The following is a 15,508-nucleotide window of genomic DNA, read 5'->3' on the forward strand; positions in this document are numbered from 1 at the left end:
CCAAATGAACCACAGAACAATACTAAGTAACTACAACAGCATCATAAAGATACTGTTGGTTTTAATGGGGTAAATCTAATCTACCAAATGACTATATATTATTTAAAGAAAAACAAAATGCTTCTTAAATAGTCTTGTGTGCACAAAGACCATTTACTACTGTAATCACTGCGTCCAGTGAATAATTATTTTACTATATTTGAATGCCTAAACTTTTAGGGACTACGCTACTTAAAGTCCAACTGTAATTCTAACTTATTTCAGGAAGGAAATATGTTATCTATCAATTTCAACTAATTATACCTGTGTAAACCCACTGAAGGCAATCCATTCACAGAAGTATAATTTTAAAGCATTATTTGATACACAACCCCATTAACACACCTGTATATAGCTTGATTTACAGAATATTTATTCATCATAATCATGCACATGAAACTAAACTGAATTCTTTCTATCAAGGTGAATGTCATTTTAGTAATAAAACCTTTAAGTTCAGCACAGCAAATTTAACGTCCTTGGTAACTGATGCTATTTCTGTAGGGTCACCTTTATAAAGCACATTTATCTTCTAATTTTTGATTGTTTTTCATAAAAAAATACCATAAGCATGTAAGCTTCATCATCATAAAACTGATGAGGTTTTTCTGCTCTTGTTTAAAATAGTTACCTGCTTCTATCTATAACAAGCGTTATGGTATCTGCTAACAGGATTTCTAAATTAGTGTATTTTACAATGAGATATTTCAACTATTTTTACTGTCCTTCCCAAAACACTTGTTCAAACTTATATCCGTATCAGTAATTAGGTGCAGGTAGGAGACCTTCAACAGTTCTGTTTCAGACAAATACTGTTCTTTCCCAAAATTCATATAGGGTTACATGGAGTGTCAGCCACATTTGGACAAGTTCATTGGCCTAGACACTCAAGTTACTGTGCATCAGCTGACTTTCAATAATTGTGCATATACACTTAGTCATGAAAAATGCAAACTAATTCAACCTCCCTTAGCCAGCAAAGAAACAGGGTTAAATTAAATCAAGTTACGTGCGATTGCCACAGGCTACATATACACAATTGAACATTCACTGTAGTTCAGTTATGTAGTATGCAGTTAACTTCCAATTATCAGGACTTAATAAGTTATGTTGAATCCTCAGAAGTCCATCTACAGAGTTTTCTATAAGACTTCATTGGGTAATTATTTATCAAGATGTGAGTAAGAATTTGCTTAATCCCATTACATTGTATGTTTACTTTGAGGCCAGAAAAAGCGTTTGACAGGAATAAACACAAACATTTACAGAAAAAGAGAGAATCCCTATTGTGAAGTCTACTAATTCAATATAAACATTTAACATGGCACTAAATTAAATTTCATTATTCTTACACCAGGTTGCAGGCTAAGATTACAGTGTGATGTGAAAACGGAGAATGTTTACCTTCCAGTATTATGATGGCTTGTTCATGTAATGATATTTAGAAAATTACCAGCAAAACAGTTTTTAAACCATACCATTTTTTATTGCGATTCCTCAAATATTTTAATACTTTCCACGGTAAAAATAAATGATCCATTTCTGTAATGACTAACCTTTACATCATGCTAGATAGAACCAGAGGGAATTACTCCAGTGAGTAAATATGCAGAGCCATAACTCTCAATAATCTTTTATAATAGTGACCCTAGAGTGCACAGTGTGTTCCTACAACTCTCCAAGCCATTAGTCACTTAAATTATCACCAGGAAAGTTCACCTACAGCTTTGCTTCAGTGTATGTCAGAACTGCCACTATTTCTGCAGAACTAAGCAGCTCAACACCTGTTTTACACCTAAGCCTGGGCAAGATCTTCAGAGTAGGAAAGTCCAGTCATACACATGCTTTGAACATGCCTAGCACACAAAAATGACCACCTCGCGCTGTGTACTAGCCACCACCTCCATCCCTTCGCTCAAAATCTCGGCAGGACAGAGGAAGAGCACTTGCTCAGGATATCAGACGCGTAGATTCTAAAATCCTCCTCAGTAGCAGGATGTTCAAAGGTCCATTTGTCACTACTCGTTAGAGTCTTCGACTGCCTCTAAGATTTTATGGGGTAGTGAGCATTCCCGTCTCCTCTTGTCGAAGCAGTACTACATCACAGTGCAAAGAAAATTAATTAGAACAGGCAAAAAGCCTGGAAGAGAGAATATGATTATCAAAGAAATTGATTTAAGCTTTCTTTCAGGAGGTAAACTTCTCTCCAATATTTTCTATTGACTAACCAATATGGATCCCTTACTCAGCACCACAAGAGCCGTGAGTTCCTTTCTGCACACTCACACATCTCGAACTTCTGATTGACACTCAAGGGCTGACCTGTTCAACAGCACTATCAAACCAACAAAGTCCGTTTTTGATCTCACTCCAATTCCTTTTTATGGTGTAGAAATCAAGATTAGAAGTCTTACTTACTGCACTGTGACAGCTGGTTTACAAGCAATGCTTAAAAAGATATTATACTAAATGCAATTCTGTATGCTAAAACTGCATCATTAAAAATGTTAAAGATCTTACTTTTAAAAACCCTGTAAACCAGAACACTCAACACAGAAAATCTGACATCAAAAAATACTCAAACATTATTTTTCCTGTATCAACTCAAACCTTTCTAGACCTCCACCAGGAAAGCCGTACACCCCCAGATTGAAAAATCACATTTTCAAAGTCAATAAAAAGTTAATAAATGCCCCTTGCACTTAAGAATTCTGACACAGCCCTTGGATTATATAATTGTGTAACATTCTGCTCCCACCCCCAGGCCCAATCTTTATTCAGCTTACAGTAGGGATCTGCTCTGGAAATGAATCAGAGGCTATTCATAAGCCTGTAAGTTTTGCTATATACATGACTCTCCAAGTAAAAATGAAAGAGAAGTATGAAGAGAAAGAGGCTGCAGATCAGATAGCCAGAAACCGAAAAATGCCACTCTTGGAAATCTCGTTCTATTTCTATTACTAATGGTAAATATTTCTGTGTTCCTTTTTTCCTGCATGCTCCAAAGCCTAATTTGAAGAAGCACTGATTAGTCATATTTGTAACCAAAATTAACAAAATCTGTTCTAATATTATCGCACATGTTATGATGCAAAAAAAAAGAATCAAGATAATTTAAAAGTCAGGTCCTACAGTTGTTCCAGTTAAGAGTTCCAAAGTTACAAAGGCCAGCTTTTGCATCTCAGTTCCCAACTTGCATGATTATGTACTCTCCTCAAAAACATCAAAAAAAAAAAGCATTTGTGAAGCATTCCTATATGACAATACATGTCACAGAAAAGCCCATGAGGAAATTATGAATTCTATCTCTGGAGCAGGGCTAAATGATGTGATGTGATTAAAGCAAAGGAGTACACATTGAACACTGAAGAGAAATCAAAATACTTAATCATAAAAGACAAGACTGCAAGCAAGAGTCTACCCCCTTCCCCAAGGCAGAATCAACTACATCTAAGGCCAATCCTAGGAGACATTCATTTAACCTGTTGTGTTTTTAAAACAAACAAACAAACAACTCCATTAAGGAGGCTACATTCATTCCACATAGTCAGTGAAACAGGCATTCTGTTGTAAGGAAAAAAGTGATGACAGTCTTAAAGACTACCACAATGCATTCACAAAGATGCCAAATGCAGACTACACAGGTAATGGGAACTACAGAATTCCCTATTGTTTGCTCTTACAAGAATTACCCCCCATTTCTGAGCTTTTTTTTTTTTTTTACTATGTTATTTCCTCAGTTAAAAAAAATATTTAAAAAAAAAAAAAGAGACAATTCAAACAATGAATTCCTGTGTGTGAAATAATGCTTCTTTGCCCAGCCAATCCTTGTTTTGTACTTCTGGCTTCTCAGGCAATTTGTTCTTCTTCCCCTCTCTGGCCTCTCTCAGTACATACTTCCCACTCATTCCCATCCCTGAACTGCTTTCGCTTCACTGTACACCCAACTCCAAAGTATCCTTCTGTCTCAGCTTCTTGCTAAGGCTATTTCACAGCTCATCCTGTATCTTTACTAAGGACACTTGTACCTGCCTCACCAGCTCCTTTATCCAGTCCTCACCGTTCAGTCATTACTTCCTTAGGAATTCCGAGCCCCTACCCTCCTCCCAGTTCCTGCCCTTCAAACTCCAATTCCCTCCCCATTCTGTGTTAAGTCCGGTTCTAGTCCACCACTCGTGCTCCATGTGTTCACCCTTCCAAGCCACCTGCAACCTCAGTTCTTGTCTTTTCCACGTTCAAAGAAATCAGGACTGTGGATAAGTAGAGAATGGACACCAGAAAACTAAAAGTCTGTACCACATCTCGCTGCTTAGAACTGTATTTATTAGAAAAGTCCTGTTGTGCATACAAATTTTTTCAACCTTAATACCTACAATCAGAGAAGTTAGGTTATTTTGCAGACATTAACAACTTGCCCAATTTTTGGACAGGTTTTTGAATGGCAACAAAATGCACATCCCTAATGCAAAAAGTCACCTCACTCTCAAATTTTAAATTCCTTCCCTAAAGCATGGGGGTGTTCCAATTACTTGAAGCAAAGGTCAGAAACAATTTTTAAACATTTTTTCACTAGCATGACCCTTAGGATCCAATGAACTATTTTTGGCTTTAAACTTTATTAAAAGAATCAGTCAATCTGATCAGGCAATCACCTAACATGGAAGATTTTGGCACAAATGACTTAAGTTTAGCAAAGCCAAAAGCAAAATCAGTGCCTTTAAATAGTAAGCATCAGGAAACTGAGTCACTACCAGTCCTACCTATACCAAATAAGGGGGGAGCAACATGCATTCCTGAAGTCAACTAGTTACTCTGTTAAGCAATGTTTCAATTCCTTGTAACTGCCAAATTTTAATAGGATACACTGAAGTTTTTCTGTGTTACAGGTTATGCCTCAACATGAGTTTTCAAGGAAACTGCCAGGAAGAACCAATCATCACTGAGCATGCCAGTAGAAGAAAATCCATTTCCCATTATTTAAAACAGGGGGTGCGGGGTGGGACGGAAAACCTACATGCACATAGTAAAAAGCAATTACATCTCCTTAGTCTGAACTAGAAATTTAACAAACAAATAATCAAGTAGATTTTTAATTTTCCCTTCAGGAAAAAAAAAAAAAACAAAAAACAAAAAAACAAAACAAAAATTGAAGTTAACCTGATTCTAGATCGCCACAAAGTACTCCCCATGAGTTCTCATCACAATCTTATTAGAGTCTTACTGACATTTTCCCAGCTTTTAGGGAATCTAGGTTCCAGATTATTTTTTCTACAGCTGCTAAGGTAGCTGCTGTACATAGCATCTGATGATGGCTCTCTACGAGTAAAGACAGAAAAAAATGAAAAAAGAAAAGACTAAGTGCTACTTATTCTGTGGAACTGTTCCGTAACATACTCACAGCTTCTGGGCCATGCCTAGAGCATACATCATAAAAAGCCACACGGGGAAAAAAAAGCTAAAGGACTTCTCTGCCCAATGCAGATTAGGCATTTGGATCTGGACTTCTTAACATCCCAAAAGCAATGTTCTGGCTAGAATGCACTTACTATACCTCTCAGAACAGTTTTGCTTTCCCAACAGAGCCATATAGCAGCTGGACAACAAACTGACATTGCAATGAAATGGTCTGACCACTAGGCTGCAGAGGTCTCTGTTCAACCAGTTTGCATCAGCTATCAATTATCAGTTTAAGAGGCAGAGTTTTATCCCTAACAGCCAATAACCAATGCTTAGGATACCCTCCACGGTTACTAGTTCCTGCTGGAAGTTAAGAGAGTAACATTTTTAATCTCTGTCACCAGTATTGCAGGCAAGTCATTTAATTACTTGCAGGATTTGGGTTATTATCTAATTGGTGTCTCGGTTCCTCCTGATAAAGTTTAAGAGATTTTGGTTTCTTCACAATATGGAGGGTGATTTCTTTTTTAATTTTTCAGGACAGGAAGTCTATTCTTATCCAGCTGTTGGCATGCTCAAGACAGTTGAAACCTAATAGATGCTTAAGCCCATCAGCAAAAATCCATTCTATACTTCTTAGGGATCCAGCATGAGAAACAACGAGCCTGATATGCTGAAATGCAGTGCACTCACAACCACAAATAAAGTCAAAGAAAACAATGTCATGAACTTACTAAGTGCTGTAAAGTAACTCTAAAAATCTGAAGAATAAAGCATATCAAATTACCCAAGATTTATAAGCACTTTTAAAACTCACTATTTTGAGTGAGAAGACTCAGTTTCAGTCCTCCATCTGTAAAATGGAAATAATATTTTACAGATGTGCAAAAAAAAAAAGTTCTCTAATGTTTTTGAAGCACAGATATTTATTTTGAGATAATTCCTACAAATTAACAGAATAATACACTTCAGCATTCATGAAAGATTTGGATGTATACAGCAGGCTGCACACTGAATGACAGAGAGAAACAAAATATATAAACTAGGTTATAGCAGAATACCGGTCAGCTGGCATTTCCCATGCACTGTATGAGGCACTGAATTGGGGCTGCAAGGGAACAAGGGAATACAATAATGTAGTAAAGGCCCAGTGTATGGAGAAGGGGGCTGGATTGCATTTGTTTCTGTAATCTTAGTCTGCTGTTTCCTTATCTTAGTCCTTTACTTTGCAGCCTAGCGTTTTTGACACTGTTCCTCTAAAATGCATTGCATGTCTACACATAGCTACAAAACCCAAAGTGCTTCAAATCAAACGACAGCAGTAATCTGAAAAATTAAAATATCTACCCATGTAAAGAATTCTGAGATCTCTGATTAGAAAACCACTTAAAACCAACCGAAACAAATACTAAAACGAACTTTTATAGATTTTTTCTGACTTTAACATGAAAAATGGTCTTCATTGTTTATGTTTTTTTGAAGTTATTTGTATAAACCAAGTAGTCACCTTCAAGTAGAGTATCAACAACCACATCCAATTTCACTGGAATTCCTTTTAGCTTCTACACACAGTTGGGCCAAAATCTGTTCTCCCCTCCCTTTTGCTAGTGAGATATTCCATAGCGAACAGTAGGGACAGGAAGTGAGACACAAATCATAGGTCCTGCACAATCTCCTCAAACACTGTTTCCTCACTCCTGGGGTGCAGCAGATGTCAATACAAAGCACTTCTCTCACACGTACTTTGGGGGTCAGGATAAGCTACTAAGAAGTATGCGTGTAACACTAAGAAAATAAAAACACAAATATAGTTGAATTATATTAAAGGCTTTTAGAATACAAGCCTTTAACATTTCAAAAGGACTTCCTGTTTCGATTATTAAAAAGGATCATTATTGTACAGTGGTATTAGCAATAGTACACAGGTATCACCAATTTCAGGCATTTCCTTGTAGGTATATCTGTGCAACTGAGTGTTCTTCACTGCTGATGATTCAAAATCAGAAGCTAAGCTAACCTGTACTACTTCTAATAAAGCATATGAAGAGAAAGATTGAAAATAAGCAGTATCATATTGAAATGGCCATTTTCTCAAATGCTAAATATTTCTAGTGATGAATTTTATGACACTAAATACCTTCCCTAATACTGGATGACCCACCTCATACCTACCAGACACCAAATCCTAAAGCTATCACTACTAATATTTTTACAATTAAGTATGCCCATTACTGTTATCAAGGTGTCCAGATGTTCATGAATATTATACATTCCTCTAGAATAATTTCTGGAAAGTATAAATTTCTGAATTCAAAAACTTAATTTCTTTCCTAGGTCTAGATATTCAGAATAGAAGTGTATTCTTCTTTATAGTTACCGCAGTTATCCGCTAACTTTACATTTCTAGTGCAATATTTATGAAATGTTAATATAAATTCAGTATCATGACTTTAACACTTTGTAATACAATATATATCTATCAAAGTATCACACTTGCCACTGAACATGCTGAAATTTGCTATAGGAAACTTGTTATACCAATCCCTGGCTCAAATCAATTCACATTTTCACTATTTTTCATCTAGTATCCTTCAAAATATAGTTTATTTACATTGTGTTGAAATAACATGAAACATTTAGGATTAAGGTTGCATTACCTTAATCATCATACAAACACAACAAAAAACCCCATAGTTCTAGCCCAAGGAAATACTATCTATTGCCTGGATTCTGCAAGAAGAGTCATATGAACATTAATGTACATGGAAGTCTCAAACATGCAATATGGTTGCACAGGCGTACCTGTACTCTTATGTAGAACAGGGATCTGCAAAGGGTTCTAGTGATACAATTTTCCTTCTCTGATCCTGTTCTGTTTCTCCTGAATCAAAATTTAGACATTTCAAATGCAGAAAAATTATTTTACTGGTATGCCTGTTCTTATGTCTTTATTTTTAAAAAAGTAAAAAAACAGCTTTAAAAGACAGCAAAAGTCTTTAGGGAAAGATTTTTTTGTTGGAATAACTTCAGGTAAAACATTTAAGAAGTTGAGAGGAAAAAAATAAAACCTGTACATAGGAAACAAATTCGAAACGTACAAGGTAGACAAAAGCACAAAATAAGAGATAACAAGAAGGTATTTTCCTCTTTCAATTAAAATAATTGTTATAAATAATATCTTGAGAGCAATTCATTTCGTATTTCTATAACATGAACAAAATAACTACATCCTCCTTAAACAGCTAGCTATTGTGATAAACAGTGGACCAGCATTAACTCCCAACATCAGGGAAAAGGTAGTATAAATGTGACATAGTTCTGCTTCACACACACACTTTTAAATGTGCTAAAAAATACAATATAACATGAAAATAAGTCAACTTATAAAGATTTCCACATTAAATATTTCAGGATGCTAAATATATTTTTCTGAGATAAACTTACAGCTACAGGAAATGTGATAAAGCAACTAATTCAGGATTAATCGCATATGGCTCAGAATAACAAAACCAAAAAATTCATTACAAATCACAATTAGACAGCATCTTAAACTTCCCTCTATAAATACGCCTGTTTTTCATACCAGAAAAGTGCATGCTTTCTGATTAAAAAAGAAAAAAAGAAAAAAAGAAAAGGTACCGTAAACACAACCCTGGCAAGATAAACTTGACAGGAACTACATAACTACAGTAGCTCATTTCCTGCTCATATCTGGCATATTTAAAGCAAATCTCCTTAAATAAAAAAATAAGTCAGAGAAGTTCACTACTGTTAGCTTAACAAAACCATTTTTGTTAAAACGAGAGCTGTTTGAAACAGACGACAAAAGAAACGCTAGAGCTCCTGTCGCTTCCTGATGATGAAAACTACCCAAGAACTACAACTACTTCTGCACAGTCCTTTCTTTCCTGTAAAGCAGAGTTACGCTTGGCCTCTACGCATGCTACGGACCAAAGCAAAACAGCAATTCTGCTGCTACACACTGAGACAGGGACAGTTAGAGACAACTAGTGGCTCCCACTGCAATTCACAAAGTTTAAAATTAAAAAGCTGCTTTTTTCGAAGTGTAAATGGTTCCTCTCCACGCACGTAGGCCTGAGGCCCTGTTGCAAACAGTGTCTAACAGGACCAGGCAGCACAAAGACAGGAATGGGAGATTAGTGGGAGGGAGGGAGGCCGGGATTGGGGCTCAGCAGGATCTTCAGGCTTTTTAAAATTCAAACTGCTCCCTGACCAATACAAATCACGGACACGCTACTGACTACTACACGGATTTACAGCATTAAAAACACGCCTTCTACGTGACAGCTATATTAACTTGACCCTTTTAAACAAGTATCAGGGCACTCAGAGGCATGATAGCACAGTTTTATTTTAAGACTCTAAACACAATACACCAGAAAGTTACTCTATTAGATATACTAACCACTTATTATTACAACAGATCTGCCTGAACAACTAAAAAACCTGCTGAAAAATAAACAAATTATGTAACATTTGTATTTATTTGCCATTTACAAATTTCCCTTCTATATGAAAGATGAAACTTTGTATCTTACAATTTCCCTCAATTATGTAACTTCTGTAGGAGTATTTTTATTAGTTCACAGGGTGTCTGTTTTAAATCCATCTCAATTTTTAGTAACACTCTCAACTCTACTACATGTAACTCCGAGATTTACTTTACTATAAATTACCTACCATTTATTGATAAAGGCCTGACACTTAATCAACAATCATTTACAAAACACATCTGACCTGTTAAAATGACACCTAATTACATATTCAAACATCACGGACACAAACAGCCAATAACAACCTCAGGATCTCAAAGTGATATGGCCTGACAAGAAAGGATGACACTTTTTAAGCATTCCTGACTTTTCACTTAATTAAATTTACGTTTGATTCTCAAGTACTTTGGGCAAGATCTCATCTTCACCGTGGTCCCTTAAATGTCATAAACACAGCACTTTACACACGATCCCTCTCCCGTTTTCTGTTTGTTAGAAGCATAAAATAGTATTTCTTCTGAATTTAGTACATATTCCTGTAAGGTATACAAGACATAGACACAGAGATTGTGTGGAGTACCTGATACAATATGCTTGCCTATCTGTATTTCCTGGGTCTGCAGGTGTCCGTGTTGTGTCAATCATCCCACAAGCACTAGTTTTATGCTATAAATATACTAAGTGATTAACACACTAATCAATCGCTATATTACTTAGAGATTTATCCTCTGCACATTATAAATCCATGCGAATTCCAACTTTTGAATGTTCAGAACTCGGTTAGGAGAAGGTAATAGCGAAGAGAGCTGGTATTTTTGTTCGTGGGTATTTACATTGTCTCTCTTCCCTTATTCCTCCACTTACTCCTTCCCCACTTCAGAGGGCTGTCTGTGCTGGGACCTTCCTTCCTTCCCCTGGTGAAGTTGTAAATATGGCAAAGGATCAGCGCACATTTGCGGCTAATTGTATTGTTTCCTCCTCCTCCTGCTCCTCTCCGGGTTGAGGCCTGTCACCGAGAAGCCGCTTCGCCTTTCTAATCCCCGAGCTGGAGTAAAGGCGCTGGCCGGCGGGCCTGCGCTCTCCGGCGGGCCTGGGCCTCCCGGCAGCCCCGGAGGAACCACTCTCCTCCCCCAAACCCGAGCGAGCAGGAAGGGGGGCCGCAAAATAAACACCTCCAGTTGCCACTTACTCCCCTCTACCCCGGATAACAGCTAATCCCCTCTCCTCCCGGCAGTGCTGGGCCGCCTGGGCTAGGAGGCCCGGCCCGCTGCTGGAGAGGGCAGGGAGGGAAGGGGAGACAAGGAGGGGGGATTACCTGAGCAAATCGGCGTCTGAATCCAACGAGAATCCGAGCGAGGGGGAGAGAAATCCGCCCCCCTCCCTCCTCAGAGGAGCCGCCGCCGCCGCCGCTGGGCCGCCGCCGCCGCCGCGGAGCAGGAGGAGGAGGAGGAGGGGAGATAATATAACAACAATAATCCGGGCCGGGAGGGGGGCTGGCTCCTCTTCCGTCTCCTCCTCAGTGCAGCGAACATGTAGAGCCGGGGGGTGAGCGGCCGAGACAAATCCCTTCCCCCTGAGCCTGCTTCACAACATCAACACGGCCCGGGCCGGGCCGGGCCGCGCCGAACCGGTTCCGAGGCACACTCCGAGCCGCGGGGGAGCAGGGGGGTGGCCGGGGGGAAGCGGGGGGGGTCAGCGCTGCCAAGGGGCCGCCGCCGCTGCCTCGGTGTGTGCGAGTGCAGGAGGGCGGGGGAGGGGGGCAGCCTGGGCACGGTGAGTCGGTACCGAGCGGGGGGGTAAGGGGAAGAGGAGGAGGGGGAAGGATCCTGTGTGTGTCTCTCTCGCTCCCTCTCAGAACAAAATGCCGACCGGAAGTGCAGCTGCAGGAATGACTCCCTCCACCGGCGCCAAACACCAACAGCCTCCCCCTTCCCTCTGCCGCTGCCTCCTCCTCGCCCGCTCGCTCCCTCGCTCAACCAGCGCCGCTTCCGCCGCCGCCGCCACTGCGCCGCTCCCCGCCCTGCGCCGCCGCAGCTGGAGCGGCTCCCTCCGCCTCGCCTCGCCTGGCCTGGCCTCGCCTGCCGGCGGGCACAGCTCAGCTCCGCTGCCTGGCCGGCTCTTCCCTTCCCCACCCCTTCGGCAGCCGCCGCAGTTTCTCAGTTTCTCTTTCCTTTTTTTTTTTTTTTTTTTTTTTTTTTTTTTTTTTTTTTTTTCTCCTTCTTCTTCCCTCCGGTTTCTGGTTTGCGGAACGAGACCGGAGTTGACGCTCAGGCCTGCGCTGGGAGGAAGGCAGCCAGAGATTTGTGAAGAAGTGGCCATTGAAAAAAAAAAACCAACCAAACAAACCCAAACCAAACCAAAAACCCACGCGTTTTGGGTTTTATTTTTGTCTTCCCTAAGGATGGTGGGGAGGATCGCAAAGTGCCGCCGGGCAGGAGGCAGATCTAACAAGGCGCCCTAAAACGAAGCCAGAAAGGCGGCAGAACTCCCCCGCCGGGGCGGGGGGAAGCACTGGCTGGAGCCCCCGTCACCGCTCACGCCTGTCTCGGGGCTGTAACGGGGCCGTGTCGCAGGAACGGAAACACCCGACGCGGAAAGCGCTGCCGGGGCGAGGGACTTCCAGGTGCAGACACCGAACCGGAGTGGCTTTGTAAAAACAGCGGGTTTGGACAAGCACGGGGGAAAATGCCGGTGTTCAGGTGAAGGGTTCTTTGCTGGAGGCTGATGCACCCCACCGCCACCAGGTTTACTGGAAATACTTTTAACTGTGGGTTGTGAAGGAGTGTTTGGATAAAGAGAATGTCCTAGTCTGAAAGCTTGTCTGGTGTTCTTCTGTACAGGTAAAACTGTGAATAATCATAGCACAAGGATAACAGTGAAGAAGCATTTCTATCCGATACAGTCTTTTTGTACTCACTTATGTCGTTCTGCTCCTCAGTACTTGGACAAAAATCCCTTGATATCTAGAGGAAGCCTTGCTTGTCTGTCGACTTCAGGATTCAGCCATTCAGTTTGGACCTCGCTGTAAATGCCCTGTGACATACAAACACACCCCTTCAGCTCTGGATGGATATTACTTGCACAAAGGGATAATATCTTACACCAATGCATTTGAATCTTTCCAGGTCTTAGGATTTCCTGAATCACGCTCTGTCTTTAATACAGATTTAAAATGCCTCTCTCAAGCTTAAACAGCTCTTAAACTCGTAATGTTGGATGAATCGACGTTCATTTTACACCTGTGTTTTTTTGTTTGAAAGTACAGAAATGAAGATGGCACTGGAGAATACGGTAATTCAGTACTGCAAATACTGTATCTAATGGATACATGCTCATGTAAGTTAAATGGAAAGAGAGTAAACCGGGCTCTGAAAAAAGTGTATTACATACCTTTGTTCCAAGTTAATATAAAAGGTCCCAATCCTATAATTGTTAATACATTTACAACTTCAAGTTATCCATTTGAAATAAAGGGAAATAACTGCTGTAGTTACAGTGCAACTCTGTAACTCAAGGGGGAAAATATTTATCTTTTCTTGGTAATAAACTAAAGTTTAATGGACTACTTATTTGGAGTTCACATACCCATATGTATGTGGACATATATGCCTATGAATTCACAGGAAAACGTGATTCTAAAATAACAAAGTTCACCCTGGAGTACTACCTCAGTCATCTTCTAAGTGACTGTTACCAATGCAAGTTGATGGAGTCTTTCTGTGATATTAACAATTTATTTCTGTAACAAATGTTTTTTTCTTAATTGGTGACTTAGTGTCTAAATAGAATGTAAATACTGAAATTTTCTTTTTCAAATGACAGGTATGGTTTAGCCAATACAAACATCATGGTAAGACACACCACCTATGTGACTACTGTTTCAGTCAGAATTTTCCAGTGAGAATGTCACTGGACCATTTTATGCTTTTAAAATCCCATTCAACTAAAAATATTTGTAGAAATGGCTATTTTGCCCGAGTACTGTGATGTTATTACCTGCACAAGAAAATAACTAATTTAATTAATTAGGATGTGTGTTGTAACACACATGAGCAGATCAGGATTATTTTTTTTCCTTAAGGGAAATATTTTTAATTCCATTAGATATTACTGTAATCCACTTTTAAAAATGAAAGATCACATTATTCAATTGCATTCAGACAAGTAGTTCCTTGTATTCCTGTTGTCTTCAAAGGTCCACTCACAGCAATTTATTGCAGAAAGAGGCTCACTACGTTCCTAAAAAATATTTCAGTATGATGCATGGGGTTCACATCATTATGCCTGAAATGGCCAGAAAAAGGGATAAACCAGATGTTTCAGAATATTACCTGAAAACACATGAAGATACTTTAAACCTTATTTCTGTTCGAGGCGCCTTAGTCATGGGGTGGAGGTACTCCTCATCTGTATGGGAGGAGCTATGCCGTCATACAGCCATGACTGTGGTACACTCCACAGGGCAGACGGCACCGAACAAAGCTGGTGGCAGTGCCGAAGAGGGCAAAGCTCTCTGAATTCCCCTGATAAATCCACACCTCTGTAGTCGTGAAAACGAACTGCAAGTTTCAGGGTAAAGCTTTAGAACCTAATCCTACTCCCTTTGATGTCAAGAGAGAATGCGTCTTTTGCCCTAAACAAATGACTGGGCTCCCATAAGTCTAAGCTATTTGCACACTTGGTTATTCTAAGACTCGTTTCTTCTTCTTCAAAGAGTATTTTAATGCAACTTTAAAAGGCAGGAATTAAAGATCTTCATGCAGACAGTACTGTTTTTAGAATTTATTATTCAAGCAATTTTCACAAAATATATGGTAAGTTGTCAGTACCTCTCTTGCTGTTGTTTGTTTACAACTGCGTACTGAGATAAGCTTTCTTGGTGGAAAAACAAGCATGTGTGTGTACACTGTTGAAAATAGTGAAGAGACCTCTTTGCCCTCTTCGTTCTGATGTTAACTTCCCTGACAGCTACATGTTGTTATTCAGCTTCATAAATTATGGACAGCATGTAATATTACAGTGAAAATACACCTGGCACTAATGTTTTCTTAGAGGTCGCTTGTTGTCATTTGGGTTTTTTTCTGCAGAAAGAAGGGAAAATGTATAGTGCTTTTCCATTTTTGTCTCTTAATGGGATGGTACAACATACAGGCACCTGTCATTTTAAATTGTCTAATGGGATGCACAAACATTATTATATTTTACCTTTTAGTAATTTATAGGGAGTGTGTATTTCTGGGCAGATTTTTAAAATAAATGTGATGTGTCAGTAAAATAAAAAATAACATTATTATTGTATATTTTTTACATTTTTCAATAACTGAGAAGAACTTTCCTATAAAATTTTGGGAGCTTATTATCTGAATGTAATATAGTAATGCGATCATTAACTATCATCCTAAATTTAAGTATTCAAATTATTTACAATCTAGTGTTAAGAATGGGACTACAACAGCGAGTAGGAACAATGTAATGATGAATGCTGTATAACAAGTAATATAAAGTTATGTTCTTTGCATTGACTTTCATTCACAGGAGCAAATAATAGCATGACGTAA

At 39.3% G+C, this 15,508-nt stretch overlaps 1 protein-coding gene across 6 annotated transcripts in view; it reads right to left on the reverse strand.

Annotated features, from left to right (window-relative positions):
• The window catches only part of NIPBL (NIPBL cohesin loading factor), a 157,010-nt gene extending 144,942 nt beyond the window's left edge, over positions 1-12,068 (reverse strand). For 3 of the 6 annotated variants that reach the window (XM_054185780.1, XM_054185782.1, XM_054185783.1), the window contains exon 1: positions 11,266-12,068. The gene's annotated coding sequence lies outside the window, so the exon portion shown is untranslated. The remainder of the gene's footprint in view (positions 1-11,265) is intronic. The other 3 variants (XM_054185784.1, XM_054185786.1, XM_054185787.1) reach the window with 3 other exon arrangements.
• Between the last annotated feature and the right edge of the window lie 3,440 nt (positions 12,069-15,508).

Source organism: Rissa tridactyla, chromosome Z (assembly GCF_028500815.1).
Source record: "Rissa tridactyla isolate bRisTri1 chromosome Z, bRisTri1.patW.cur.20221130, whole genome shotgun sequence".
NCBI classification, from domain to species: Eukaryota; Metazoa; Chordata; class Aves; order Charadriiformes; family Laridae; genus Rissa; species Rissa tridactyla.